This window comes from Papio anubis, chromosome 15 (genome assembly GCF_008728515.1).
Source record: "Papio anubis isolate 15944 chromosome 15, Panubis1.0, whole genome shotgun sequence".
NCBI lineage: Eukaryota > Metazoa > Chordata > Mammalia > Primates > Cercopithecidae > Papio > Papio anubis.
The window spans coordinates 19,351,615-19,358,242 of record NC_044990.1 but is presented as its reverse complement, the minus strand read 5'-3'; positions in this window follow the sequence as shown (position 1 = coordinate 19,358,242).

Genomic DNA, 6,628 nt, shown 5'->3' with positions numbered 1-6,628 from the left:
GCCAAGGCGGGATTATTGCTTGAGGCCAGGAATTGGAGGCCACAGTGAGCTATGATGGCACTGTTGCACTCCAGGCTGGATGACAGAGACCTCGTCTCTAACACACACGCACACCCTCCACACAGTGTAATTTTATTTTACAACTTTCAGCCTTGTTTGGATGTGCTGTTGGATTATTATTATTTTCTTTTTCTTTTTTTTTTTTAGACTCTCTCATCCAAGCTGGAGTGCAATGGCGCAATCTCAGCTCACTGCAACCTCCCCCTCCCGGGTTCAAGTGATTCTCCTGCCTTAGCCTCCCAAGTAGCTGGCATTACAGGCATGCGCCACCACGCCCAGCTAATTTTGTTTTTGTTTTTGTTTTTGTTTTTTTGAGACGGAGTCTCGCTCTGTTGCCCAGGCTGGAGTACAGTGGCCGGATCTCAGCTCACTGCAAGCTCCGCCTCCCGGGTTTATGCCGTTGTCCTGCCTCAGCCTCCTGAGTAGCTGGGACTACAGGTGCCCGCCACCTCGCCCGGCTAGTTTTTTGTATTTTTTAGTAGAGACGGGGTTTCACCGTGTTATCCAGGATGGTCTCGATCTCCTGACCTCGTGATCCGCCCGTCTCGGCCTCCCAGAGTGCTGGGATTACAGGCTTGAGCCACCGCGCCCGGCAATTTTGTATTTTTTTAGAGTCAGGGTTTCACCACCTTGGCCAGGCTGGTCTCGAACTCCTGACCCCAGGTGATCCGCCTACCTCGGCCTCCCAAAGTGCTGGGATTACATGTGTGAGCCACCATGTCTGGCTGTGCTATTGGATTATTACCTACGTTATTTAAGTGATTTGATTGGTGTTTCTGCTTAACATGAATGCACACTTGAATACACCTCCCAGGCTGTAGTAGATGCTATGATGGGATCAGAGTGCCTGGTAAGTGGGCCCTCATCAGAATCAGCACTTTAGAACTCGGGCTTCTGGACCATAATCGAGTTACAGAAAGAAGCCAGGGAGTTGGGATGACTTGTCCAAAGTGATGGGGAACATAACTAATTGAAAGCAGACCCAGGAGCCGAAACTACGGTTACAGCAGCTTAAAGGGGTTGGCAACATCGCCTGGTCCAATGGCTTTTGCAGCTTAGGAAAATGAGACCCAAAAGAACCCTGATTAAGGACAGACTTGGCCGGGTGCAGTGACTCATGCCTGTAATCCCAACATGTTGGGAGGCTGAGGCAGGAGGATTGCTCGAGCCCAGGAATTCGAGTCGAACCTGGGCAACATAGTGATGTAACTGCCCAATGGGTTCTTCTCACCCGCTGCCTCAACTAAGCCAATTTATCAAGATGGGGGAATTGCAATCGAGAAACAGTTTAATTCATGCAGAGCCAGCTGTACAGGAGACCAGAGTTTTTTTATTACTCAAATCAATCTCCCCAAGAATTCGGGGTTTGGAGTTTTTAGGGATAATTTGGTGGGTTGGGGGCCAGTGAGTGGGAGTACTGATTGGTCAGGTTGGAGGTGAAATCATAGGGAGTCTAAACTGTCCTCTTGAGCTGCGTCGGTTCCTGAGTGGGGGCCACAAAACCAGATGAGTCAGTTTATCAATCTGGGTAGTGCCAGCTGATCAATCCGTCTGGTACAGGGTCTGCAAAATATCTCAATCTTATCTCTGATCTTAGGTTTTACAATAGTGATGTCATCCTGAGGAGCAATTTGGGGAGGTTTAGAATCTTGCAGCCTCCAGCTGCGTGACTCCTAAACCATAATTTGTAAACTTGTGGCTAATTTGTTAGTCCTACCAAGGCAGCCTCGTCCGTCCCCAGGCAGGAAGGGTATTTGTTTTGGGAAAGGGCTGTTATTGTCTTTGTTTCAACACTAAACTGTAAACTAAGCTCCTCCCAAAGTTAGTTGGGCCTACGCCCAGAACAAGGACAGTTGGGAGGTTAGAAGCAAGATGGAGTCAGTTAGGTCAGATCTCTTTCACCATCATAATTTTCTGTTATGATTTTTGCAAAGGCAGTTTCAGTGAGCCCCTGTCCGTACTAAAGATCAGAACAACAACAAAAAATTTGTTTAAACCTGGTGTGGTGGCGCATGCCTGTAGTCCCAGCTACTGGGGAAACTGTGGCAGGATCTCTTGAGCCTGGGAGGTTGAAGCTGCAGTGAGCCGTGTTCACGCCACTGCAGTCCAGCCTGGGCAACTGTGACCAAGACCCTGTCTCAAAAAAAAAAAAAAAGGAAGGACCCTGTTCTAGATTAGAAAGAGCACTGGACTCGGGGCCAGGATGTTTGTGTAAATGTCCCTGTGTGACCTTTACTGAGTCACTTAGCCTTTTGTAAACCCCAGCCACAGCATGACTGCATCACCGGTTCCTTTGAGCCCGCTGTCCATCAGCCTGTTGGAACAGTCCACCATGCAGGGCGCATGGTGTTCTCCTCTAGCCATTGGCCCCTAGTGCTTTGTCATGTCTTCCTTGAGCCCCTTCCTGTCCTGTCCTGACAAAGACTGTTCCAAACTCTCATCACTCCCAAGCCTTCCACATTTCTCCTCTCCACGCCTCCCAATTTGTTCTATGAGAAATGATCGGAATTTTGCTCAGATTTTTAATCCATAATCTACAAAGTTATCTTTTTTGTTTTTTTTGCACAAACTCTCATCCATTTGCCTTCTGTCCAACTTAGTTGCTGTGTCCCCTTGCCTAGCCCAATGGCTGGTAAGAATGAGGTTGGAGAAGAAACCAAGGCGTTGAGAGGCCACATTACACAGGTGCTAAGAGAAAAGCAGGGACTCAGCAAAGTTCTGTCCAACTCCAAAGGTCAGGTGCTCAGCTGCCACACTGTGCAGTGCTCTCTTCCAGAGGCTTTTTTTTTTTTTTTTTTTTTGAGACGGAGTCTTGCTCTGTCGCCCAGGCTGGAGTGCAATGGTGCAATCTCGGCTCACTGCAACCTCTGCCTCCCGGGTTCAAGCAATTATCCTGTCTCAGCCTCCTAAGACAGGTGCCCGCCATCATGCCCGGCTGATGTTTTTGTTTTTGTTTTTGTTTTTGTTTTGAGACGGAGTCTCTCTCTGTCGCCCAGGTCGGAGTGCAGTGGCCAGATCTCAGCTCACTGCAAGCTCCGCCTCCCGGGTTCAAGCGATTCTCCTGCCTCGGCCTCACGAGTAGCTGGGACTACAGGCGCCCGCCACCTCGCCCGGCTAGTTTTTTGTATTTTTTAGGAGAGACGGGGTTTCACCATGTTAGCCAGGATGGTCTCGATCTCCTGACCTCGTGATCCGCCCGTCTCGGCCTCCCAAAGTGCAGGGATTACAGGCTTGAGCCACCGCGCCCGGCCTTGTATTTTTAGTAGAGACGGCGTTTCACTATGTTTGCCAGGCTAGTCTCAAACTCCTGACCTCAAGTGATTTGCCCACCTTAGCCTCCCAAATTGCTGGGATTACAGGCGTGAGCCACCGAGCCCAGCCGAGGCTTCTTATTAAAAGCAAGAGGCACCAGACGCGGTGGCTCACGCCTGTAATCCCAGCACTTTGGGAGGCTGAGGCGGGTGGATCACAAGGTCAGGAGTTCAAGACCACCCTGGCCAATATGATGAAACCCCGTCTCCACTAAAAATTCAAAAAAATTAGCCGGACATGGTGGCAGGTGCCTATAATCCCAGCTACTCAGGAGGCTGAGGCAGAGAATTGCTTGAACCCAGGAGGCGGAGGTTGCAGTGAACTGAGATTGGGCCACTGTACTCTGGCCTGGGCATCACAGCGAGACTCCATCTCAAAAAAAAAGGCAAGAGGGCTGTAGGAACTGGAAGTTTTTTCTTCTGAAATACATCTCCTTCTATAATATTTTATAAAAGTCGCCTCAGCAGCTTAAAATCCCCCACAACAGTGGCTCTTAGTCTGCTCTCTTTATTTTAGGAAGAAAGAAATAAATACATAGATGTTAAAATGCTTCGTATCTCTCAGATGCTCAGAGAAGTGATTGTAAAATCATCTGGTTGGCACTAAATTAAGAAAGTGTCCATGCAAACTTTGTTCTGAGTGTAATTTCCTAGGAATCCTGGCTGGGCGCAGTGGCTCATGCCTGTAATTTTGGGAGGTTAATGGGAGTGGATCACCTGAGGTCCGGAGTTTGAGACCAGCCTGACCAACATGGTGAAACCCTGTCTCTACTAAAAATACAAAAGTTAGCCGGGCTTGGTGGCACGTGCCTGTAATCCCAGCTACTCAGGAGGCTGAGGCAGGAGAATCGCTTGAACCTGGGAGGTGGAGGTTGCAGTGAGCCAAGATTGTGCCACTGTACTGCAGCCTGGGTGACAGAGTGAGACTCTGTCTCAACAAAACAAAACAACAACAACAAAAAAATCCTAGGAATCCTATGGCCTCTTGAGAACAACATTTTAAAGACGTGGATCACTGCTCTCTGTAGAGGTAGCTCAACTCAATAGTATTTCAGACCTAGGTTCCAAATAGGAAACACGTCAGCACACTGACCTCTTGCTCCAGGTAACTGTTTGCTGCACTTGGAATTGCACGATTCGGAGATTTGAAAGCAGCTGGCTTTGTGATGGGTGGCAGGTGTGACGCAGGTCAGAGGTGAGAGGACAGACATGGAATGTCTGCATGGACAAGCAAGCGTTTGCTATTTCAACAGAATTTCACAATGCACTGGTTAATGACACTAAAAGGAGAAATAATTTCAGAAAATGTATCCCTGGTTCTTATAACACACGGGACATGTTTTAACAAAGTGAGTTCATTGGAGTTGCAAACAGATCAACAGCATAAAACATCTCTGACTCAAACGTATTTATAGTTAATAAGAAAGAAGATGGGAGGCCGAGGCGGGCAGATCACCTGAGGTCAGGAGTTTGAGACCAGCCTGGCCAACATGGAGAAACCCCGTATCTACTAAAAATACAAAAATTACCTGGCTGTGGTGGCAGGTGCCTGTAATCCCAGCTACTCAGGAGGCTGAGGCCGGCGAATTGCTTGAACCCAGGAGACGGAGGTTGCAGTGCAGTGAGCTGAGATCGCGTCATTGCACTCCAGCCTGGGTGACAGAGCAAGACTCTGTCTCGAAAAAAAAGAAGAAGAAGAAGAAGAAGAAAATTTGCTTTTGATTATGCAATTTTAGTACCCATTAAATACTCCTGGCTGCTGATGTAACTTTTATTGAAAACTCCCATAAGTCTTTTTTGGAGTCAGGTAGAATTTGTATGTTATTTTATTTGTTCCTTTTATTTCTAGTTGACATATACTAATCGCACATTTTTTTGGGTACAGAGTGATATATATACATGTATACAATGTGTAATGGTCAAATCAGGGCAATTAACATAGGCCTCACCTCAAACATTTCTCATTCTTTGTGTTGGGAACATTCAAAATCCTCTTTTCCAGCTCTTTGAACATACACAATAAATTATTGTTAACTATATTCACCCTACAGTGCTATAGAGCACTTGAATTTGTTCCTCTTATCTAGCTTAAATTTCATCTCTGTTGACCGGTCTCTCCCTATCTTTTCCTCCCTCTGCCTTTCCCAGGCTCTAATAACCATAATGGAATTTGTATTTTAAATAGATAAACATGGATTTGGATTTCTGTCAATCTACATAGAATAAGAGGGCGATCTGCATCCAGTAAAAGACTTGTTAAAACAGTGTTTTGGGGATGGGCAATTTTTTTCATTTGTCTTTTCCTTGGCAACATTTTAATGGTACAGGGAAAGAAATGGGGAACAGAAGTGGGAGGAGAAGGAAGCCGAAGAGGGAGAGGGAGAAGGCACTAGCTGAGGCACATATTTTATGAGACTTAAATTTGTTTTTATTTTATTTCTCTGTGTTCCCTCTGATAGTTAATAATCCTTAAATTTGAATTTGTAAGGTATATATTTTTAAAAATATAAAACTTATAATAACAAATAATTAAGGGAAAATGCTCATAAATGGTTAACATTTTATGGTTCATCAATAAGAGGAAATACTCTTCTCACATCATATGCTTTAGGATGAATTTGGCCACAATGAACAGAATGCCTAACTGTCAGTTTATGTTTCTTTAGAGACAGGATCTGGCTCTGTTGCCCAGGCTAGAATGCAGTGGTGTGAGCATAGCTCACTGAAGCCTTGAACTCCTGGGTTCAAGTCATCCTCCCACCTCAGCCTCCCCAGTAACTAGGACTATAGGTGTGTGCCACTATGCCCAGCTAATTTTTTTTTTTTTTTTTGTAGAGACAGGGGTCTCACTATATTGCCCAGGCTGGTCTCAAACTGCTGGGCTCAAGTGATCCTCCCACCTCATCTTCCCAAAGTCCTGGGATTACAGGATGAGCCACTGTGCCCTGCCTAGTATATTTACTTTGAATATTAAAAAATTCTAGAGGTAGCAGGTTCCAGAGCTGGTTAATTTAACAGCTCAACAATATCTGGGGCAGTTTCTCTGTGGTTCTCTTAGCTTTTCCCTCATGACTACAAGATGGCTGCCACAGCTCTGCCTATCACACATCCTCACATGCAACATCCAAAGGCAAAAAGGAAGCACGCTCACATATCTCCCTCTCATCAGAGAAAACAATCTTTCCCAGCAGCCCTCTGTCAGGCTTCCTTGTGTGTTTCATTGGCCGAGAAATAGGTCTCATGCTCCTCCCAAAAAT